The sequence below is a fragment of the Lissotriton vulgaris genome, chromosome 10, assembly GCF_964263255.1.
Source record: "Lissotriton vulgaris chromosome 10, aLisVul1.2, whole genome shotgun sequence".
Lineage (NCBI taxonomy): Eukaryota > Metazoa > Chordata > Amphibia > Caudata > Salamandridae > Lissotriton > Lissotriton vulgaris.
This window is the reverse complement of record NC_141698.1, coordinates 773,813,682-773,839,738: the sequence shown is the minus strand read 5'-3', so window position 1 is coordinate 773,839,738 and position 26,057 is coordinate 773,813,682.

Genomic DNA, 26,057 nt, shown 5'->3' with positions numbered 1-26,057 from the left:
GAAATGGGGCGGAAGTTGGCCAAGACCGTGGGGTCGGCGTTGGTTTTTTTTAATATGGGGACCACTTCAGCGTTCTTGAACTGGCTGGGGACCACGCCGAGCGGGAGAGAGTTGTTCAGGGGTGCCAATGGAGGGCCAGGGCAGGTCGAAAAAGCGGTCCGGAGAATTGCCGGAGGGCAGCAGTCTGTGGGAGAACCAGATGAGACTTTGTTGAGCAGGGGGAGGAAGTCTTCTTCGGGTATAGGAGGGAGCTGGGTCAGGGAGCGAGAGTTGAGAAAGGGAACGGCCTCTGGGAGGGACATTGCTGGGGCCCCGGAGGAGATACTGTTTTTGATTTTACTGATTTTGTCTATGAAAAAATGGTTAAGGGAATCGCAGAGTGCCTGAGAGGGGAGGGGTTTGATGGTCACCCTGTCCGGGTGTGAGAGTTCCTCCACAATAGCAAAGATGTCTTTAGATTTTTGCGCGGAGTTGAGAATTTTTGTGGAGAAGTAGGCAGTTTTTGCAGCAGAGATTGCGTGTTTGTATTCTCCGGATAATTTTAGGAAAAGGGCTTTTTCTAAGGGGTCGTAGTTTCGGCGCCAGCGACGCTCGGCTTGGCGAAGTCCCAGTTTTAGGGTTTTGAGGCTGTCGGAAATCCAGCGATGTTCGTCGTGAGGGCGTTTAGTTCGGATTGACTTCAGGGGGGCGACTTTGTCGCTGGCAGATTTCAGCCAATCGACGAGAGCGGCTTCCTGGGAGTCTAGAGGACCTAGGCCGGGCGGAGCCGAAGATGTTAGGGAGGAGAGAAAAAGGACGAGGTTTGCTTTGTTCCAGTTGCGGGCCAGGAGGCTAGGGCCTCGACTACGGGGGGGCGGTGGGGGGACCAGAAGAAGGAAAGAGATTAAGAAATGGTCCGACCAATAGCAAGGAAGGATCGTGAGTGATTTGATTTCAAGGTTGTAAGTCCAGACCTGATCTAGGGTGTGGCCTTTGGAATGAGTAGCTGTGTGGACATGTTGACGGCCATTGAGGCCGATTAATAGATCGGTGAAAGCCAAAGAGTGGGGGCTTTCATGTGGGTCAGACGGCCAGTAGTTAAAGTCTCCTAAGACCAGGAGTTTGGAATTATTGAGTGTGAGTTGAGATAGTAGATCGCCAAAGAGGGAGGGTAAATTGGGCATGGGTTGAGGGGGGCGGTATACCAGGACACAGGTAAGAGGGGACACCGAGGATTCCAGTCTGATAGCCAGGCAGTCAGCCTGGGGGATGGTGAGTAGAGAGAGGGAGGTGAATCTGATGGAGAGTTTGATAATAGCGGCTACGCCACCTCCGGATTTGCCAGCTGGTCGGTTGGCTTGGAGAATGTAATACCCCGGAGGAATAGCTGCCAAGATGTCAGGGGAGGAGTCCTCGTTCAGCCAGGTCTCAGTTAGGAACAAGATGTCGGGACGATCTGAGTCCAGGAGGTGGTATATGTCATGTTGGTGACTGACAAGAGACCGGGTGTTGAGGTATGCGACTGCTAGCTCCATGTTGACAGGTGCCTGAACAGGCCGGGTTATAGAGTGTGGGAAGGAGGCAGTGTGCTCGGGGGTGATGGAGGATGGAAGGGCCCTGAGCTCTGGAAAAACACTACGGGCGTTGAAAATCCCCAGTTGGAGTAGTTTTGAGTGGCTGGAAGATTCCAGCGGCCAGAGAAAGTGTAATGCAATCAGGTCCCAAGGGGCATAGGATGTGATTTGGGCAGAGTGACGGGCCCCGGGCCCCTGCCGGCCGCGGACGGGCGCAGACGGGCTTGCCTTAGGCGCGCCTTCGGCGCGCAATCGTCGCGCCCGCTGCGCTCGTCCGCTGCGCTGCCGGGAGTGACACATGTTATATACCAGTGAGAGAGAGGGTTGGGAGGGGGCGTGGCCTGCACGAGTGGGCGTGGCCTAATGCTCGCGCCGAAATGGCGGCAACAACAATTCAAACACCTCACCCGCTGCGGCGATAGCTCCGCTGTGCGGGGGCTGTCAGAGCCAAGTAATGAAGATATGCCAGGGGTAAGTGCAATGAGCAAGTAAAAAAAATACACACAATAAGCAATTTTTAAAAAAGCGAAGAGCGCTGCTCCCGGCTGTGCCACAGGAGAGCAAAGTGAGTCTGGGGACAGCGCTTGTAGTCAGCGCTTTAAGAGCAGTCCTGGTGGAGGGGGCGTGGCCTGCGCGAGTGGGCGTGGCCTAATGTGCAGCCTCTCAGGTACTTGTTGTCTCCCCTGCCAAGGACTCTGGGCCTGTTGCTCTGATGTGCTGTGCTGTCCCCTGTGCAGCCTCTCATGTACTTGCTGTCTCCCCTGCCAAGGACTCTGGGCCTGTTGCTCTGATGTGCTGTGCTCTCCCCTGCCAAGGACTCTGGACCTGTTGCTCTGATGTGCTGTGCTCTCCCCTGCCAAGGACTCTGGGCCTGTTGCTCTGATGTGCTGTGCTCTCCCCTGCCAAGGACTCTGGCCCTGTTGCTCTGGTGTGCTGTGCTGTCCCCTGTGCAGCCTCTCATGTACTTGCTGTCTCCCCTGCCAAGGACTCTGGCCCTGTTGCTCTGATGTGCTATGCTGTCCCCTGTGCAGCCTCTCATGTACTTGCTGTCTCCCCTGCCAAGGACTCTGGGCCTGTTGCTCTGATGTGCTGTGCTGTCCCCTGTGCAGCCTCTCATGTACTTGCTGTCTCCCCTGCCAAGGACTCTGGGCCAGTTGCTCTGATGTGCTGTGCTGTCCCCTGTGCAGTCTCTCATGTACTTGCTGTCTCCCCTCCCAAGGACTCTGGGCCTGTTGCTCTGATGTGCTGTGCTCTCCCCTGCCAAGGACTCTGGGCCTGTTGCTCTGATGTGCTGTGCTGTCCCCTGCCAAGGACTCTGGGCCTGTTGCTCTGATGTGCTGTGCTCTTCAGTCCATTCTGGCCCAGCTGATGTTGTATTCTGTAATGGCTATTTTACAGACAATGCTATTTTCCTGTTGGGGATTTGCTATTGCTGCATACTCTGTTCACAGGTCACCTTGGGAGGACACTGGCAGCACAGGGTGTGCAGCTGTTCAGTGGTTTTGTAGCTGTGTGTGATGTCATGGGGTATGTGTGTGTTTTCCTTTCTGTGTGCCGAGGCGTGTATGTGTATGGTCATCTTGTGTTGGCCCTTAGTCCAGGTGGCATGGCTTACATGGCATGTGTGGTGTTGGGTGTGGCAGAGGTGTGCAGTGTGAAGGGTGTTGGTTTGTGGTGTATGTATGTGTGCCCCTGTATGGTGTGAGGCACACATGTGTGAGCCAGGAGTTGTATGCCTGTTTTTGGTTTTGTCTTGCCCTGTGTGGATAATTGTTTGCAATTGTGTGGGCTATGGGGAGTGCACTGGTGTTGTGTTTTCATTCTCAGCCGCTCCTGCAGTGCCTGTGTCCCTGGTTGTGTGTTGTGTGTTGCAGTGTGTGTGTATTGGGGTTCTTGTTGCTGTGCTTGTTGGTGTGCATGGGGGTGCACAGGATTGGTACCTGGCCTGTGGCTAGCTCGGGCGGTGTGCAGTGTAGTTTGGGGTGGTGTGTTTCAGTGATGTAGTTGCCCTGCCCATGCCTTGGTGTGGCCCTGCCTTCTGCATTGTGCGCATGTGTCGACCGCGGCGGTGACGTGACCGTGACCGGGCCGTTCCTGCTGGTTGGCGGACGTTCTGTGTTCCGGATGGTGTGGAATGCCTTGTAGTGAGGTAGGTGATATGTGGGTGCCCATGTGGATGTGTTGTGTCCCCTAGCAGGATGCCAGTGTGGTGCTGGGGCCCTGTGTCGGCATGTGTGTTGTGCGGTGCATATGTGTAGTGGCGTACCGGTGGCGGCGTCCACGGCGGCCCATCTGGCGATAGTGTTGCAGCAGGTACATGACCGGATGCATGTGGAGGGCTGGGTCCATGGGGTTCATGTCGGGGCTCGGCATTCGTGCTCCGCTGTCGACTTTCCGCCTGCTTCAGCTGTGCAGTGTCCCCGCTGCGGTGCGTCTGCTTGTTTGGCCATCCTAATTTGTCGGACGGGCCGGACGTCATCGGGCACGGCGGAGCCTTTCAATTGGCTCCCGCCGCCACGCTGGCGGGCGCTGTTTGATGGCGGTGCGTAGCGTGCCGCAGCGGTAGGGAAATGCCCTGTGTTTACCTATCCCAATGTTGCGGACGTGTGTTCCGCAGCTCGCGGGCGGAAAAAGCTGTTTTTCTGCCCCGCCACCACCGCCGTGGTGCCACCGCTTGCCATCCTAATGGAGCCCTTACAGTCTTTTGAGGCACCATGTGTTATTGCTTGCTGTTAATGTATTTCCTGTGACAATATTGAAGAGTTTACCTTTCCTTTATATTCTGCATTTGGATAAAAAGTTCAAATACAGAACACATTAGAAGTTTATCTGAACTCTCATTTTCTTTTAGTGCGATCACAGCTTCTCCCCGCCCCCTCTACTAAACTCCCAACCGTGCACAGCAACCCACTAGAGTCGACACCCAATTCTCCCACGAGTCCCACTACGGTTCTAACAACTTAAGTTTTTCCTCCAACTAATGAAACCGGAGAGCCAGTCACGTCACCGCCTTGGGTTTAATCAGCAGAAGTCTTTCTTTTTATTATTTTGGAAAATGTACCAGATACCTAGACACCTTGCATTGTTTTGTATTTTTTCCAACATATCAGTCTATAGATCTGTGCCATCGCGTAGTTTCCTTTAACAGTAAATGTTGTCACAGAGATTTACATAATGCTGTATTGTCATTACTATGGCCTTGCAGAAATCCCATAGTTCTAGACTAACATATGCTTGATAAACTGCACGTTATCTCTAGATAGTGCTGACCAAAACATAATTCTGTAGTACTTTACATTTCTCTGCCAATCTCTACTACATGGTCAGTGAATCGTTTGTCTGTTTAGTGCCTCTTTCCTACTCCCCCCTCCCCGTGGACCTGATTTACAAACCCACATCTAAAAAGTAAGAAGTCTACACATATGGGGTTTATTTTAAGGTGGAAGTAGATTTGGCAGTTTTGATGGATTCACAACAATCCCTTTGGGTACTCCTTGGAGTGCAGGGCGACTTTAGATCTATAGTATTTGTCTACTTTGTCCCTACTCAGGTAGATTTTTTTCACTAAGTCGAACATTTGCCTATATATAGCAAAAGTACATTTGCACACTTATGTTTTGCTTCTGTTTTTCTTCAAGTAGTAAATATTTTTTACCTGTGAATATTCTGTCCCATAATATGAGAGGCATTCTTAATGAACTCAAGTCACCGAGTCTTCAGAGCGGCCCCCGTAAACCTCCTCCTCCCACTTGTTCCCGGACATCTTTGGTGTTTCTTGTCCCCAGGGGTGGGGCAGTTAGCCTGAGAAAATTGCGCCTTAATAGACGGCAGACAAACCCCTTTATATTTCAAAGACAGGTCACAAACGCAGACTCACGAGAGCCAGCGTAAATAACAAGCATTAAAAATGCAATAGGTCTTGCCTTTTATTAAGTTAAAGCCATTTGCTTTGCTATACAATACCATTAGCAAAGCAAATGGCTTTAACTTTATCAAAGGCGCGACCTATTGCATTTTCAATGCTTGTCTTTTGTTTGGATGCTATGTATTTACATGGACTAGCATGATGTTTGGTATGAAAAGAATATACACAACCAAAGAAAGCAAACATGGAAACATATTGCTGATTTTATTTTGCCGTCTTTTTAACAGGAGTTTGTTGTAGAGTGGCTGATGCTCATCTCTTTCACCCCTGTAATGCTAGGCCTATGGCATGTTTTGGTAGGTGTCAAATAAGTCTACACGTATGAACTGTTGGTGTTTTCAGTAATGGATATTGGGGAGCATACAGTAGATAATATATATTGTTCTCTCTCTGCAGTATTCCATTTAAATGGATTTGGGTACTTAGAAGTGTTATGCTGAGGATCACACAACCAGTGAATTTGGAGGATATTTCTTTTCTTTTACAGGTAGATAGTGACAATAGAGAAAATATCACTCAATTAGTGAAAATCTCTACTGAGGAGGCGAGATTCGTCATACTGTGTTTCTTTTATCTTTAGGTCTCCGTCCCTACTGTTCCCTCCCTATCCTTCCTTCATTTGATATCTTCAATAGTCTGTGCTATTATAGCATTTCAAACTTGGTGCTTTCAAGAGGTGGACCATTCTGAGCATCATTCCGATCCTGAGAATTTATCAAATTGACAAGGATAAATAAAATAGACATGCCAGAGTCGCTACTTGCTCACTTGACAGACGTGTGGGCTACCTAAAAGAAAATGGACTAGACTAGGCCCTTGCTTTTATTTTTTTGAGGTGTAGTACCACTTAAATTATTGTAGGAAACAACAAAGTATTCCTGTAGTGTCATGATGCAGCATCATCTCCTCTTCGCCTGTTCTTTTAATTGAAGTACGTTTTTGCCCCTGAGAAAGTGTGGCTCAATATAGCTATATCTTTTCTCTCAAATCAAAATCTTTGCATTTAGCGTACTAACTCAGCCAGGTGTTACAGCTGAATTGCATCAAGTAGTGAAAGTACACTTCTCAGCTGGATGGTGATGCTGATGATCACACGGGCTTCCTTCTGAAAATCACAAGCATGATGCATTTCTGAACAGAGCACAGATGCACAAAGCACATCTCTCTTGTTTTCAGGTACCTGTGTACATTTAGGAGCACTTTTATGTTACATGGTATCTTAATATTGTATTTTCATTCACATTTATAAGCATTAGAGCTACTCTAACTCTTTTTCTCTATTTATATTCTTTATTCCTTCTTATATTTATTTCCTTTCTGCATCTCTATACATTTCCTACCTATTAAATCCCGCTTTTCTAAATAATATATAAGGTTTCAGTTAATTTGATTAAACTGTATATTTTTTTTAAAAAACTTTTTTTTGGACTTAAAACACAATCATTGTGTAGTCTGAAAACTCAGTATGGCCAATATGCAATCCTTTGGGTTTACAGAAGAAGACTTTGTATCCATGGTGGGTGCAGCTTTAAATTTTGATAACATTCCTACATCTAATGGTAGTCATAATGAAGAGTTACAAAAATTATTAGATCTGAAGAAAAAGTCCAGACGTATTGAGTTGCATGGCAAATATATCCTTGACTATTTGAAGGCCGGAGTTATTCCTCAGGGCCTTCAAATTAAAAATATTCCAGGACTCTTTATACAAGTCAAACAATTTTTAGAAAAATGGTCCCTAATTGCGAACAGGTGTTCGAGAGATATGATGATGCTGATAGTTGAGACAGCTAGGACAGTATTACTTGAACTACTGCAGGAAATACAGGATTTAGAAAGTAAATTCAAATCACTAGACACCATACCAGATATCAAAAAAAGATTGGAAGAAGTAGAATCAGAATTAAACTCCTACTCTGACTACCTCTCAAAACAAAAACTAGATAAATTTCAAAAAGACCTGAAATATTATAATAAGGAAAAAGTATACCCTTATCTGTCAGAGGGATATTATTCATACATGGATTTTAATCCATCAAATCTTCAAAATGTCCCAAATGAAATTAGGAATCGTAAAATAACCACCTTCTCTAACTCGTCTGATTCAGATAGTGTTGGAAGTTCCCCTTCATATCAAAATCAAGGCTATCAATTTAACCAAAGATCTCGATCCTCTTTTTTAGGACAGCGCCCACAGAGCCGGGGCAATTGGCGACCCCGGAACCGATCACAATTCAGAGGCGGATACCAACCTCGCCAATCTTACCAACAGAGGGGACAATATCAACCCCAACACCCACCTCAATATCAGCCTCACTATCAGGATCACCAGCCCCAATACCAGGAACATCAACAAATGAACCCAAACAGATATCTAGAAACTCGCAATGCACACTACTGGAGAGAATGACAGCCATTCCTATCTTTAATCTTAGTAGCCAGGCACCTGATCAGGATATATATTCATTACTATCTAAAGGACTTAGCTATGTACCACATTCTGGCCTTAATAAATTTGAACTATTCAATGATACTATGACGTTCTTCAGTAAAATAAGACTTATGGACTTCTTTTCTAAAAATGAATTCGATACAAGAGAAACCAACAAATCGGGTCTAGCACCTAAGTCAATTTTTACTCCTACTTTAGAACAAGTGACTCCAGAAATTCAAATTTTTGAACAAGTAGTCATGAAAAAACTAAGAACAGCAACCAAATATATTCCTAATACTCCTTACAACCTCACAATGGAAGAGTATAGTGCGCTCAAGTCCTTGAAAGAATCTACCTCCATTACTGTGAAGGGATGCGACAAAGGAGGAGGGATTGCTATTCTCGACACCTCCAACTACACAGCAAAAATAGAAAATATGCTGAATGACAATGTCTTTTACAAACCAATAGCAAAAGACCCTACTGCTAAAACCAAACAAAAAATACAGAAATTGACATCTGCTGCTCTAGACAATGGAGATATATGCCAAAAAGAATATGAATACTTAAATGTATCAAGGCCTAGAAGGGCTTGTTTATACGAACACCAAAGGTCCACAAGAATGAAGTAGATCCACCCTTTCGACCTATTGTCAATACCATAGGAAGCATTACTGAACCTCTGTCAAAATATCTGGATGCTATTTTAAGACCCTACATATCCAAAACACCGGGATATGTCAAAGATACTGGCCATATCATTAATTTGCTAGAGGGCACAGCTTTCAATGAAAAAAGACAATGGATAGTGGCACTAGATGTGGAAAGTTTATATTCCAATATCCCCATTGATGGTGCAATTTTAGCAACAGAATGGTTTATCGATACATATGAAGTTGATTGTAACATGTCCTTCATATTAGACTGCCTTAAGATTGTTCTACAGGAGAATGTCTTTGAATTCCATGGGAATTAATACAGACAAACCAAAGGAGTTAGTATGGGCGCATCTTGCGCCCCTACTATTGCAAATATCTATATGGCACACTTTGAAAATATCCACAATGTTAATGAAATCTCTCCATTCTTTGAAACAATTCTTCACTGGTCGAGATATATCGACGACGTGATTTTCATATGGGATGACAATGAGGATATCCTTAATGAATTTATAGCATGGCTCAATGTGTGTGATAGCAACCTCAGATTTACATTGCATTCAAGCAACACCGAGATGGAATTTTTAGATGTAATTATCAAGAATGACCAAGGCCAACTGTATGTGGATCTATTTGTGAAGCCGACTGCTCGCAATACGTTGCTTCACTATAAAAGTTTCCATCCTGCATCACAAAAAAAATAGCATCCCTTTTAGCCAATTTTTAAGATCACGGCATAATTGCACGAAACTACAAGACTACGATGACCGTGCTATAGTCATGAAAAAGAAATTTGAAGATCGTGGCTACCCGCACAGTCTTGTCCGGGAATCATTTAAAAGAGCACAATTTTTTGATTGTCAGTCAATTCTGCAAGAAAAGGGTAAGAAACAAAATGACAAATTAGTATTTGTCACTAGACATTCCTTACTGAATGACAAGTTAAGACAGATAATCTACTCCAATTGGTATCTCCTGAATGTTAATAAGTCTAAACAAGACCATATACTGAAACCAGTCTTTGCCTACAAAAGGAACAAGAACATAAAAGATCTGGTTGTAAGATCAAGACTGCCAGACAAAGTGAAATCCATACAAAGAAGTATAACCAGCGATAACCCAGTAACAGGTAACTTCAAGTGAGGTAACTGCAGGATTTGTCCACAAGCGATTGAAGGTAAAGACCTTACATTTAACAACATAACAATTTCCAGCAAAACAATGACAAACTGTAAAACACAAAACGTAGTATATTTAGTACTATGTCCTTGTCAAAAGGGATATGTAGGCGAAACCTCCAGATCAATTAACAAAAGAATAACTGAACACAAGTCTGCAATACGCACCAAGAAAATTAATGCCCCTTTGGTGGCGCATTTCTTGGAATATGGTCATTGTCCAGAAGATGTTAGGTGGTACATCCTTGAAAATTTGCAACCAAGAGTAGGACTTTGTCCAGACAAGATACGCAAAAAGAGAGAGGTGTATTGGATTTTTTCCTTAGACACAGCCACTATGGGACTCAATCTTGAGATTCCATGGGAGCAGGCAATAATTTAAAGATTACCATAACAGTAATGATATAGGTCCTATTTTGTATGTATTATACGTTTTTCTTCAACTATTTAGGCCTATAATGGTAATATTCTGGCTATCTTTATCGTCTAAGTGTGACACCAATAGCCCCACTTTTGCGATTAAATCACGAGTATTAAGACTGCGAGAATTTTTAATATGCTTTGCTCAATTTCGTTGCTCAATTTCGTACTGAAATAAGACCATTGATTGCCATATTAAGCAATTGTTTTCACTCATATAATATAATATACACGTCCGCTAGTTAACTAGCCCACTTTAATTCTGTAGTTCGATCACAGAACTACTCTAGAGTGCCAACTAGCTGATAACACTAGAGCACATTTTAATACCATTGAGCACCAAGTCTCGCGAGAATCATCAAATCTCGCTACGCTGTAGTTTCAATTTTAAACTACTCGTGTATGTTGATTGGTCAGTGATCACAAACCATGTCTCGCGACATCCTTCATATCTCGTTTTCCTGTAGTTTCATTTCAAACTACTCGTGTAATTCTACTGGTCGGTGTACGTAAACCGCGACGCACATATGAGGACGTAATCATTCTCGGTCAAGCTACACTACACCACAGCGTAATTTACTATCATTGAGCACCAAGTCTTGCGAGAATCATCAAATCTCGCTACGCTGTAGTTTCAATTCTAAACTACTCGTGTGTCTCGCGACATCCTTTATATCTCGTTTGCCTGTAGTTTCATTTTAAACTACTCGTGTAATTCTACTGGTCTATGAACGCAAATCGCAACGCACATATTAGGACGTAATCACTCTCGGTCAAGCTAGACTTACTTTTTTCCCCTCCCACCCTTCTTCATTAAACACACCTGAACTACATTTTCTAAATACGAGGGGATATATAAATAACTCACATACGTGATATCTTTTCCCCTGAGCTGGCTACGACGACGGACGTATTTCAGAACCCCATCTACATCATGGCGTTAGTTTAAAACAAGGTAATCTTTGACCATCGGTCTACTAAAAGCATTACTACGTTGAGAGAGAAGTGAAGTTTTAATAAAACTCATACTTTTCTTCTCTCTTTTTGTCCCCATATTTGTTTTAATTTTTAGGACTGTCAGCGCTTCCAATCCTTGATCTAAGCAAACTTAGTAACCTACTTACATCACAGCATCTATGCAGAATAGGTATGTCTCGTGATCTATCTATAAAACAACATTGTCACAGCTAAATGGAAGCCAAGTTTTAACTAAATGCATACTTTGGTCTTTTTCCTTGTCCCTTAGTGTTTCGATTTTTGAAGGTTTGTCAGCGATGTGTGTTCCCCAATTACTTGCCTAATAAGAACTACCTACAATTAAAACAGGTAAAATGTCACTCTATTTTAACTCTACCAGAACTTAGATTTGTGACCCTTTGATAAACTAGATGTTACAATTAATATAGAATTGGACTATGTACTAAGATTGATATATTCGTCTTAATAGAGGCCAAGAACGTTCTCTACCGAGTACAACAGCCGTCGTCCATCCTATTAAATTGCCATTCTCATTCGCCCCGAATATCGCATCATTTTTAGTCGTGGCTACTAACCAACAAGGTATTTATTCATTCACACCGATTCTATCTATATGCAGATAATCACGCCCTTCTTTTTTTTGGGGATTATTATACGCATACTTTTCATCTATTGCAGTTTCTATTTTTCACTGATCTAATTCAACTCGTTTGCCAGCCTCCCAAGAAGCGCAAGAACAAGAATAAATAGCATGTAAACCAGGTACATATAGTATGTCTTACAACAACAAGTGATATTAACCTAGCTGAGTGATAACTAGATTGTATGTCTAGATTAGAATAAGAGGACTAGAGTATAATAAGAATGCAGTTCATACAATGGACACATAGTATATAAAGAAGGTATGATAAGTTACTGGTTTTTCATTAATAAAAAAATTGAGTATAACGGATAACTTTATATATTCACCCTACGGTAATCCTAAAATTGATATGTCAAACATCTAGCCCATCTTAGACCTATCGTGTTAACATGTCTGCAATCTCTAGTCATAGTTCAATTTTCAATGTGGTTCCCCTGAATTATTTTTAATCATAAAAGGTACGGGAGCGCTACTTTCAGATTGAATAACTTACCTTGAATTCAAGCATGGAAATACAGTGAGACCTAATCCCAATGTAAGTAACTATTCTGAAAAGACTTTCCATCTTTTCCTCTCTCCATTTTTATGGTAATACTTTAAAGCCCATAACTATCTTACATGGGTCAATAAGAACATAAGCAGACGTGAGAACCTCGGTTTAGTATATTTGGTACACCAACCCTGTTTTTTTTTTTTCTTTTCTTTTCTTTTGTTATCCCTTTCTTCTTTACCTCTGCTAAATCTTTTTTGGTAAGATTAAGCTCTAATGACTACATAGAAAATCAATGATTCCATGTGATCTTTTCATCATTAAAACGATTCACAGATACTAGTTGATTCCAAAGAAGTAATTAAATCTTGAATCTGGTTTGGTTTGTGTTGAGCATCAACCTAACAGTCGCTATAGCATCTAAATGTTTAGAGCATAGCAAGTCTAAATGAACATTCTATTATATTTGAGACTGACTTATGAGATCGAAAGTATGATCCTTAAATGTGCTTATAGCTGTTCCTATATAATCAAAAACTGTAAATATTGAAATTAGACTGATTATGAGTTGGTTTGTGGTTTTAGATATAAGTTAGACTTAGACCCAAGGCTGTTACACTGTATGTATAATTATTGCAGAATTATTAAGCCTGTGACACGGTTTTTATATGTTTTTCAGTGTTGAATGTAATGTCCTATTGCAAATGAAGGACTCCTGAAGAAGGCAAATGCCGAAACGCGCGTAGAGTCTCCATCCACTGCTTTGCTTACTCCACTAGCCCTACTTAAGATCATTGTCATTTGTGTTGTTTAATTCCCCCTTTTTTCTTTTTTTTGTGATTTAGTATGTTTTCACACACCTCCTGAATTATAAAATGTATGTGATTGACTTTTTAATGCAATATATGTATTTATATATAAGAACTATCTAACAAAAATGAAGAAAATATCTGAAATAAAATTCAAAAAATCAATTTCAAAAACAACATGTTAAGTTTCTTACATGTCACAATATTCACTTAATGTATTGTATGGTTTCCTTGAGTTTTTTGGCTTATTTATTAAGCTCACTACTGTTTGCTTTACAAATTAGAGTTTATATTATTCCCTACAAGTAGTGAATGCATTAGTAGTAGGGGTCCCCTTTTTTTCAAAATTGCAAAGCACATCTCTCATACATTTATCCCTATTCTGAAGGATTATATATGAATTGGGCGAGGTACGTTTTTAAAGTCTCTCATACACAGGCATTCGTGGGGGGTCATGAGTAAATAATGAGAACGCTTCCAAGTGCCACAAGTTGTAGATAGAACTCCTGGGTTAGGAGAGTACTTCCAAATGCCCTTCAATGAGTGGCATGCACTTCGCCACCTCTTATTTTGATCCGCTACATTAATACTGGGGCATGATCTGATAAATCCTATTGAATTTCATTGTCAGTTAAGAGACACTTGTGATTCCCCACCAGATGTTCCTGTTTCTGTTTTGCAGCAGTTGTAAAGTTAGAATTTTGTCCTGGTTGCAAGGGGTACTGAGCTTCACTGAAATATCTGCTTTTCTTTACCAAAACTGGGATATGATAATCAATTCCTTAATAGCTTATTTTATAGGGTTATGTTGTAGATTTATCAAATGTATTTTACAATTACTGTTTGCAGAAGGCAATATCTCTAAAAGTGAGGCCAAAGGCCCTATGGAAAAATGAATGGGAAAAACGCGTTTTGGGACCCCCCTTTTTTCTCGGCCCCCCCTTGACGGAACCCCCCCAAATTTTCAGGGGCTGCTCAGAAACAAAATGTGCCATTTTCCTGAAAATTTCAGCCGATTCCGTCCACAAACGCCAAAGTTATTAGACATAGAATTTTCAAAAGTTCCATAGAGAAAAAATCCTAACTATATATACCTACTGGCTATCGCCAGTAGGTAATATATACTAAATATATATCCAAACACCAAGTTCCCACACCGTCCAAACTCCGACGGAAAGAAAGGGTACGGACTCCTCTTTTCGTGCCAAACCTCTGTTTATTTAGTTTAACCGCTCCAGCATGTTTTGACGCGTTTCGGTCACTGCCGTGACCTTGATCACATAAGGCAGCATCTATACAGCAGAGTTTAAAACCCTTACATATCCTGTCACATGGTTTTATATATATATAAAGGTACTCCGGTACCGAAACGCGTAATGGCCGACTGAGAAACAACTAAATAAAGACTATACTTTGCACTGAATTGGGTCCATGCTCCATGTTCTTTTGGAAAAAGGAATTCGCAAGAGGCCGGCTGGCAGTGGAGTTTTTGGAATATATATATATATATATATATATATATATATATATATATATATATATAATCTGCTTTTAAAATATGAATTGTTAAACTACAATTTTTGAAAACACATTGTTGCCGTTTAACAATTGTTTGTCACATCCATATCATTAGATTTGTCTTAAGTGAACTGTGGCCAAAATACCGATCTGCCTGTAAAAGTAGATGGTGAATTGCACTGGAACAGGAACACTTAAGAGTGGGCTTACTGGCCTATGGCATCTGTTCACAGGGCTTATGAAAAATCTTGGTGTTAAGTGAAATTAACAATTAAAATTAATGTATCCCTTCTGCAGCAGTGTATGGGGGAAGGCCTTGTATCGACTTGAGTTAGGTGAGAACCAAATACCGGGCCAGTAAAGGTCCCTTACAGGTCTCGGGTAGCATTTGCTCCTGCCCTGAGTTCACCAAAGTGAGTCTCTACTTATTTTTATGATTTTTGACCTCAGCAAACATGACGCACATGCGTTTATGCTGATGGCCTGTATTGAAATGGATTGAGACCCCGCATGTCATATGACAAAATATTGTGCACAAAGATATCGATATTGTTTGCTTTAATATCATCTTCCTATACTTCTAATTGGAATGACAAAAATATTTTGTCAAGAATATCATGGAAGGGAATATCATCCAAAACAAGGTATAATGTTGTTGTTTAATTAAATATAGATTGTAAAATAATATATTTAAATATAGTATTATACTTAAATGCAATCTAATGTAAATTAAACTGTTGTAATTGATTATTTTCAGTACCTATAATTATATTTTTAAATAAAACAACACTAAAAACATGTACATTAAAATAAGAACAGTAAGCTACATTTACAAATATAGATACACCCTACAGAAATGTATATCTAATTTTAAGTATTAGTATAAACATATAGAAATACAGAGAGTAGTACTGGTGGCCAGCGCAGTGAGGTAAATGGGGCTGGGGCCGGGTATTTGGGGGATGGGGCATTTTGTATGTGTTGGGGCAGATTCCAGTGCTGGGGGGTCGGGTATGTTTTCAAGGCTGGGGTGTGTCGGTGTAGTTTTCAGGGCTGGGGGTCAAGGTTGTTTTCAGGGGTGGGGGGGTCAGGAAGGTTTTTGGGTCAGGGTAGTTTTTAGGGCTTTGGGGAGGGCACCAAATTTTTAGGGCTGGTGGATAGGGGTTCAGTTTTTAGGAGGGGTGGGGTTAGTTTTAGATGTCAGAGAGGGGGCTTGGGGGCCAGGTTTAGGGCTCAGAGCAGGGGTCAGGGATCAGGTTAGTTTTTAGGGCTTAGCGGAGGGCAGGGTAGTTTTTAGGACAGGGACGTTGTTAGAGCTTGGGGAGGAGGTGGTTGGTTTTCAGGAGGAAGGGGCTAGTTTTAGGACTCATGGCGGGGCAGGGGCCGGGGTGTAAGGCTTACCTGTCAAGTCTTAACCACGGATATGTCTTTACTATACATGCCTTAACAACCATATTTTGTTGTAAAAGCATGCACGGTAAATGCATCTGCGTGGTTAAGACTTATGTGGCTGAGACCACATGGAACCAGCATTTGTGGTTACATCACACAACCGGAGCATGCTGCTCACCTCCTTTGCTTACTTTGTTTATGTAGGGTTATCAAAGCTATGTTCAAAGTTTGTGGCATTTTTTGTTCTACTCCCTTGGCTTTCTGTATTTGTTAAGTGAGCCAGATGTATCCCACCCATCATTCATCACCCCACTTCCTGCCCATGGCATTTTTGCCACCTATGTCCGAAGTGCAGTATGGATCAATATGTGATTGCAGTGTTGGCTTTGCAATGTGCTTCTGCTTCAGTTAATGCAGCATTTACAATGTTTTTAATGCATTGCAAACCGAACACACAAGATATGTTGTTTTGCTTCGCACATTCAGTCACCTTTTAGTACTTCACTCCTTTATTTTTTCCTAAGTTTTTCAATCCCAGCCTGCAAAATTGAAAAACCCATTCTTGGCATGTGCCACATTTCATTTTATAACCATGTGAAGAAAAGTGATTCCAAAATATATTTCATGGTTTCCCTTAATAGATTTCTTTTGCACATGTTCAGATGTTTCCCTTTTGAATTGTACAGTGACCGAATAAGCCAAAAATGATGATTAGATTATCAGAGTAGTGGCCCCTCTATTCTTATTAAAACAGCTCTACCCTACCTGTCTAATACCTCTACCCTAACCTGCAGTAGAGTAAGTCAAGTTATCTTTCCTTGCTTACTTCCCAGCGAATACATTTGTTGGAAATAATATGTGGTGGTGGGTGAGGCCACTGAATAAAGTGGGCGAAACTACATGATTTAATGTCTTGTTTGGCATATAGGATACACTGTGACGAATGTGCCAAATATAATTTATAAAGCCTGTTCCTTTCCCTGTAGTGCAGTCCATCATTTTCCCCAATGCCTACTTACTGCAGAAAGGATGATATTAATATCCACATTTCATATGTGAGGTGTGTGATGTAGTATATTATTCATTATTCATCTTCCTCATTGTAGTCCAGGTAGAAAGAGAAATGCATTTGGAAAAGAGCAGGGCCATTAGAATTAAAAATAAAGAATTGTCAACTTCAGCTGCCCCGGCTGCAGACCGTAGCAAAATACGCAACGTGCTGGCCAGCAATGAACATGACTTCATTATTTTAACACAACACACAACTTGTACACCATAGTGCAAAATGCAGTACTCATTAACGAGAGGTAATTTACTTCTCAACTCAAAGTGCCTGTTTATAGGTACTTGAAAAGCCTTTAGAAGAAAAAAATAATCAAATCACAGTGTTTGTAATCCTATGTTATTCTGCCTTTTAATACTTTTTTGCCACACAGTCAGTGCTTTTTATGCAAGGCATGTGTGGGTAAAAACATAACATTGGCCAAGTGACTCTCCTAATCATAATCACATCAAATTCCAATGGCCTTAGGGGAGGAGGGATGTACTGCTACTGTGCCACCCAGTAATTTAAAACCATTATTTGCCCAGAGCATTATTCACAATTTGTCTTTTTTGTTTTTCTCAAAAAAGCTACTTCTGCTACTCCAGCCAGAACACCCAATAGGCAGGAGATAGTGGCCAGTCTGCAGCGGCAGAGGCTGGAGTGTATCCAGCAACAATACCGGTGGCTGGTTGTCCTGGAAGAGGAGGAAACATATGCCTCTCAGCTGGGTCCCAGTGCAGCTGGTCCCCCTCAGCCTCCAGTATCCCAGCAATCCCATTGCCGACGCCAGCTTCCATCAACTGCTGCCACCCCCTACCACACTGACAACACAAGAGTATTGCTGCGCCGTATCCTGCTGCAGCTGGACTCCATCAAGAGTTGGGACTGGGTTTGACTTTCTTTGGACATTTTGAATTTTTAGACATTAGGGCTCGGGTCTGTGTTTTTGGGGAGAGGGGTGGGCATGCTGCCTGCGTGGGTGGAGGAGGTAGGTTTCTTTGTAAAAGAAATTAAGGGGGAAACTATTTTATTTCAATGAAATGTATGCCTGAAGTAGTTTGTTTTTCTTTTATTTTAAACTGCTGCTTTCAGCTTTTATGCAACCTATTTATGTGCTTGTAAGAGAGAGTGTAGCACTTAGTTATAGAGTTATACTTCTCTAACTACCTTGACCATTAGGGGGGTGGCTGCCATGACTTATATTGTCTATATCAACCTAGATAAACAATAGTAGCAGTTAGTTACTTACTTACTAAGTTAGCAAGTTCAGTTCACTTCATAGTTGTCTTACCTGAATATAGAAGCAATTACAGGAAGGGATCACAACATCACTAGTGAGGTCCCACTTCCAGTTCCAACCAGGTGAGCTCCAACTATAGGATTAATCTGAATGAATGATTATCCATCGTAGGCAACTAAATGGAAATAAAAATACTGAGTTAGTAGGTTATATTATATCAAAGTTGTACAAAGAATTGACACCAGAGTACCACATGATGACACAACAACAATTCCTGATAGTGATAAAATACAAAAAATAGCAGTAGTAATCGTTTTTGGCTAATGGAGAGCTAGTAGTATTTGTAAAGTCCTCAAGTTAAGAAAAATTGACTAAAAGTCTGGAGTGAACAAGCTTAGTCTAGGTGTTTGTGGTTACGCAACCCAAGGCCTGAATTATGATGTTGACGACTGATGTTCTTCATTTTATATCTAAAATATGGATCATTTTTCAGGCGTATGTGGGTAAATGTGGCCAGTGTCGGCTATTGCTTAGAAGATCCTGCAGTAAGTTGGTGTTGCTTTCACCACATCCACCCCCATCAAGTGTGTGATACATTGATGGTGTAAATTAAGCGCAACTTAATAAATCACACAGCCCGGGGAAGAGACTTAGGGGTTTGATGAATGGATGGGAAAGGGGATTTGGAGAAAGGTTTGACAAAGACAAACACTATGCAAGGAAAACATTCCTCTGGACGCATCATTGGTCATCAATGTTTTGTAGAATGAAACAAAGGAAGAAGTAGGACAGATTATACATTAATTCATTGCAAATAGTCCTTCCGCCCCAAATTCCAAGTTATCAGATATCTAAATGTTCTGTCTTCTAGGTTGGGGAGTGAACCCACCCACCCAGTTCTACAAATATGATTGCTGAAGGAAAAATGATACTGTATTGCAAAATTAGTTGGTGCATCTGAATTTTCCTCTGGAATGTCCCCTCTTGGGTGCCTGTCTTGACTGGACCGATATATAAGCAGGAGTGTTGAGCTCAGCTTTCACCTTTCAATTGTGCAGGAGACTAGAAGGCCTACGGATTGTAAAACAGAAACTGTATTTTGGAGTCAAGGAGAAGGACAGAAGGAAGGTAAGCATGAGCAGTGTATCAAGAAGACTCAGAGGCAGAGCAGAAAGAAACAAGAGAGGGACTCAGAGTTTCACTTTTGCCATGCGTCACACACACACACAGCAGCATTTCATAAGCACCTCTCTCCATTTCACATAGCTGAGTACTAGGCCTCAGACTCTTGATTTACCTGTGAACTGAAATCAATAACGTCTTGCTTCTAGCTGTTGATGAGGTAGTCCTAGCTCCTGCCCTGAGTTCTCCGAGTACCTCCGTTCCACACCAGTCATCATGACCCGAGCTAGATAGATGTGTAGTGCACTGCTGTTAAAGACAAAGTAGAGAAACCGCATTGCAGTATTTTGCATAGGTTTTTGTTTGTGAACTAAATTGACTGTTCTGGTCTCGGACGGGCAGGAAAAAAGGAGAGAACCCTGCAATTAAATCTGGTTAAGTGTGAAAGGGCCAACCACCTCCAGTGAAAAATATGATCGCTCATCACTCAGGCCTTAAGCATTGAAAATCAATCATCTCAATAAAGTTCCTACATTACAGTTCAACACACCCTCCCTCACTACCTGGCACCATATCAATCATCACTCACAGTCACTCGATAATCAGATCACTCATTGGTGCAATGGTTACCTGTTCCAATCCAAGCACAATGGTAGGTACACTATCTCCCCTTTGATGCAAGCAACTGATTGGAATTTGGCAGTCTTAAAAATCAAACGATTGTCTTGGGCAGCCCTCCTAGATGATGAAAAAAACAGAAGGATAATGGGAGTAGACCATACAGGTTAATTAATTATCGCTAAGTAAGCTTGTAAAGGCCAGTTACCTCCAGGGAAAAAATGATCGCCCATAATTCAGGCCCCAAACATTGCTTCTTCAAATCACATTGGTCCAACTGCAATCCAGGTATATATGCGACATAAAACATTCCTCATGTTAACCTGTGGGGGAGACAGCCCTCCCAGTAGTGAAAAATGAATTTAAGAGAATTTCACTACCAGGACTTTCAAACTTAAGAGTACATGTCCTACTTGTTAAATACACTGCAACCTGCCATTAGGGCTGCCTAGTGCCTACCTCACTGGCATAATGTAACATGAGAGGGCTTCCCTGCAAGGCACATGGAGGGGCCCTCTCCAGGCTCAATCAGGAGCTCTGCAGCCAGAGTGTTGTGCTGAGGGGGCCCCCTGGAGCTTGGGGTCCCCCTGCACCACAGGGGCTGCGGGGGGCCTGTGTTACACCCCTGGCCTATACATGTAATAAAAAAGGAAGGTTTGGGCCTGGCAATTAGTCTAACTTGCCAGGTTGAAATGGAAGTTACAATTGCACATGCAGGCTCTGCTGTGGCAGCCCTGGGCTATGTTTAATGCAATACTTGAGTGGGTAGCACAATCGGAGCTGCAGGCCACTAGTTGCATTTAATATACAAGCCCTGGGCACATGGAGAGAACTTTACTAGGGACTTATATGTACATTATATATGCCAGTCGTGGTTAAGCCAATGTTAACAAGTTTAGTGTACAGAATATATTCAATTTAGCACTGTTTAGCAGTAGAAAAGTGCCCAGAATCCTAAAGCCAACAAAAATGAAGTCAGCAAAACAGGGGGTTAGAAGGCAAAATGTCAGAGCCACGCCAAGGATGTCACATCTAATGCGACTTTACATGTCATTTTCTTTCAAGTGATATTAAATGTTGTAGTCGGTGTGTGGTAAGCTGAATGTTGTTTCCTTGTCCATCGAGCACACGCACGCATCTGATAAAATACTGTTTTCTTTATTAAAGGAAAGCCTAGACGTCACATGCAAGCTTCGTGCGAAAATAATTTCTTACCCCCCAGTTGCTCTTCAGGAGCACGCAATCTTGTATTCCTTGATCGTACAAAGAGAATGAACGCTTTCAGTTCGTTTCTTTAGCTTCCAGGGAAACCACGACAATTTCTTTCCAAGCCAAATATGTTTTTTAGTACTACAGCTAATCAACTCGATGTGACTGGAGAGCAATGACTCAGGCGGTGCCTTAAGCAAATCACATTATCGCCATACCAACCCCATTAAAAATGAAACAGGAATGCAGCACCGGAAGCAAGACCGGATGATACAAGTATAAGGGACAAGAGAACAGAAAGAAGGGGGATGACCATTTTAATTAGGGTTTTGCTATTTCTGTTTGGCGTCCATACCAGCCGACATGGCCCCACGTCAGGACGCTGCGTAACCGATCGCTTGTCAATGCACTCGTCATAGAAGACGCATGTGAGCATTTCTGAACAGACACACGGGTCACTCCATCAAAAATATAGTCACAGTTATGTGGCTTCGAATTCTAACAGAACTAGGCCAACCTACACAACACGGAGAGTGTAGAGGTGAGACACATTTGAAAGCAGCTACTTAGTGAGGCAAAAAAAGTGATGGATGAAGGTGCTTGAGCCAAAACCTCTTCACCACCGGAAATTCCTCTTGGTAAATTTTATTTTTTAGACAAGCTGAAAACGTCTATCTGAAACTCAGTATTGAACATGCGAATAACATCAGGTAAACCCAAGCTGCTAAGCCATGCCCCCTCTGCACCAAACCAAAAACAATCCAGAAGGGTTTAGACCTCATTGAGCAGCATCAGTCAGGCACATCATGGGTTCCCAGACAAATACACCAGGGATTAGGGCCCGGGAATACTTGTCTAACCTGCACTTGTGAACAATCGAGGGTGTTCCTGGAGATACTTTTGTGACAAGCAAATATTTGTAGGTCAAACACGTTTCCAGAACCCAACACTAAACTTGGAGTGATGCGTGGGAGCCTTTGTCACAACTTGACCAACAGGATGCGCCATTTGCAATCTAAGTAGGTCTTTGAATTTATTACCATAGGTAATCATGAACACTGCTCTTGCCTTCCCTTTAAAATGGTAAGCAAACTCTGTACTAGCTTGCATCGATTAAAGGTCCCACAATAAACTTGCTAGCCATTCTAAAAACATAGAAGAGGCCTGTTTCTCTCTCACCTTCCCAGATTCTGAGAGATGTAACCTGTGAACCCGCTTTATCTCACGGACTGTTTTATTGCAAGTATTTATTGAAGTATAATCCTTAGTGTAACAAATTACCGTCAACTAGAATCACTCAAAGTTTAGGATGATTAATTGAAGCCTGAAACCTTTTCAGAATTTGAGGAATGAGATAAAAGTCTAGCTTGGCGTTAGGGCATAAAAGAGGCTCAACTGTGTGACAAGGAGGCAGGCCAACAAGAGTCTAACAGGCACATGCATCAATCTCGGCATTTGCGATTCCTTAATTGCGATTTTTAAGGAATCGCAATTAAGGAATCGCAAATGCCTATGCATCAAGAAATCGCTAAATAAATTGCGATTCCTTAGAATTCCTTATTTGCGATTAGCATTTTGCGAATCGCAATTAAGGAATCCCTTCCCATTCATTCCTATGGGCCTAGAGGCCCATAGGAATGAATGGGAAGACAATCTCAATTTGCGATTCGCAATTAGCTAATCGCAAATTGAGATTGCGATTTCAAGGGTGCAGGGGTGTCCAAAGGACACCCTGTTGCACCCCTGAAATCAAACAATGCACATATGTTGTGTACACACATGCCCTAAGGGCATGTGTGTGCACAACATGAAAGTTAAAAATATGAACAAAATTGCATATTTCTAACTTTTCGCAAAATTACCATGAGGTCCAACCTCATGGTAATTTTTTCTCTCTAATTGCGAAATCGCAATTTTTTAAAGTTTCATGCATTGCTTTTAAGGAATCGCAAAATTGCGATTCCTTAAAAGCAATCGCACTTTAAAAAATCGCTAAAATAGCGATTTCTTCACTTTTAGGTTGATGCATCCCAAATAGTGATTTGGGAATCGCAAACGGCCGAATTTTGCGATTCGCACCGTTTGCGATTCCTAAATCGCTTGATGCATGTGCCTGTAAGGGCCTTATATACAAAGGCATTTTGCATTTCCTAATGGTGCAAATCTCTATTTTAGGCCGTAAGGAAATGCAAAATGGGATTTCAATAGTATGAAAGGCATTTTCGATGGTGCAATTTGCAATTTCCATCATGTAGAAATCACATTTTTTCATTTTGAAATTGGGAATTGCAAATTGGTAATACTAAATAGCAAACACTATGTACAAAGGATTTCCTAATTGCAATTAGTTGCAAAATGGCCATTTGGTAAATGCAAATAATATCAATATGTTTCAGATGGTAACCAGGTGCAAACTATAAAAAGTAATCTAAAATTCTTCCGGCTCTATCAGAATGGTGGCTCTATATGTCTTGGCGAGCAAGTAGAGGATTTTGGGTTGTAGGCACAGAAGAAAAAGAAGACAGGAGAGGATCTTTAGAGTGAGAGTCACCCTGTTTGACCAGATTGAGGAGGAGAATCATGAGAAGTACAAACTAAGTAGTGAGGTAATTTTGGATTTCATTGCTGGGTTACATCCTCAACTACAAACCCCAACAGTTGGAAACAATGCCATCCAACCAAATGTTCAGATATAGTGTTGTCTACACATTTTAGCTCCTGGAAGTTAGAAGGGAGTCATAGCAGTTATATATTAGTTTTTTTTACGTTTAAAATGTTCATGCACCTTGAGGTGTTTTGGCTCATACTACTTGCTACACAAATTCACAAACTATCCCAGTCATTAAGTGGAATGATTCAAAATATTTCACATAAGGTGATTGTGATTTCCACATTTCCAATAGGAATTGAACTCGGGGAACATATTCATAATATTGTTAGAACAGCCAATGATTCCATCATACAGGGTTATGTAAACTGGCACTTTCTAGGTTTTTTCATAGGCCTGTGGACAGCATGGTTGGCAAAATGAACCAATATGTTATTTTCCAAGCACTCCCCAAGAAATACAACACTAAACTTTTTTTTATCAGTAGCACAGTTTCTTAATGTAATTGGTTCAATTGATGGCATACATATTTCCATATGTCCCCCCTCTGCAACTCAATTTATTTATCTAAACAGGAAAACACCCATTCATTCAATGTACAGGTAGTGTGTGATGCAAAATGCATCATAACTGACCATGTAGCCAGATTCTAGGCAGCACACATTACTCCTTTATGTTTCGCTGCAGTGGAATAAAAAAACATCTGTCTTCAGGTGAATTTAGCAATGGCTTTTGACTTGGTAAGAGGATTGCAAACTCAATTCATACAGGGTTCAAATGTATGTTTGTCAAATAATGTAATCATTTCTTCTTCTTATACTCTTTAAGGAGACAGTACATATGCCTTGTGCCCTTGGATACTGACACCATACATGCTTCCAAGAACCAGAAGTGAAAGGCAGTACAACAGGACACTTAAAACAAAACATTCAATAATTGAATGCGCACTTGGAATACTCAAGTTTCATTTCAGATGCCTTCACAAGACTGGTGGAGCACCACTCTACACACCAGAAACTTATTTTAAAAGCATTGCCACATGTGACATTCTCCTCAGCATAGCCATGAGGAAGTGACCTCATAATTTCAAAATAAACCCATAATCACACTCAGATGACAAACTACCCCCACTACAGATTCAGCAAAACAGGACACGTGCAGCAGAGGGTCGAGCTCGATGCACAGAGATCATCAACAACTCTTTTTAAGGTAAGAATGATGACTACATCTAAGAAATAGCCAACACACATAATGGTAATGTTCATCCATTACTGAAACATAATCTTCTATTTAGGTTGTAACAAAGTATTGTGTATCATAAACGGTTTCCTTTGAGGATGTCATTGATTAAACAAAGCAAAACATAACAAACTAGTTTCATACATCTGAGTGTAATCAAAAGTGGAGTTTTACAACCTCTGGTGTTGGTCACCTTCTCGGCATGACTTGGCTGTGGAGTCGGGGATATTTCTGTTCCAGATGTGTGTCAGCGTGTTCGCTTGTACAGCATCCATCTGGCACAAACATGTCACTGAGAGTAGAGCCATTGTTCTGCGTTGAGGTGGTGGTTAAATGTTTTAAACAGAGAGGTTATGTGTCTGAATGCTCTCCAGAGCTGTGGTCACTTGGACCAGTGCACATGTTACATCTTGGCAGCAGTGCCCCATGTCATTTTAGATGCTCACAGTTCTCCTGGCAAGAGTGATGGTGGCTACTGCCAATCAGTTGATTGATTTTGTAAATGTGTCATAGCGTGCCATGTGCTGCTTGTGCCTGCTGCTTTGCAAACGATGCTCTTTCTCCATGGCAGTAATCCAACGCTCTTGACCTTTTTGCAATTGCAGTATTGAAAGTGACATGCTTTACAGATGGCTATTCACAGTTTTTATTTGTTTCACTTCCAGGCACTGTTCTGTGATGATTGATTTCTTAAGGCTACTAAACAATTGTGAACTATCTGACATGTCATCAGAGACATTATCATTGTGAACTGTTTGTTGTTGGACTCTATGTTGTCTATGAGTCCTGTATATGGAAGAAGTTGTGTTCCTGCTTTGCTGCTTTGTGTTTGTTCCTCATCACCTTCCTCAAAGTCTGTTAGTGGTGCTACATTTGCTATCCTATTAGTTGAAGTAGGAGTTATGGGCATAGGAGTAGCAATTGTGCTTTCCTCAATTTCCACTTGTATGTCAATTACCTCTTGGGCCTCAATCATT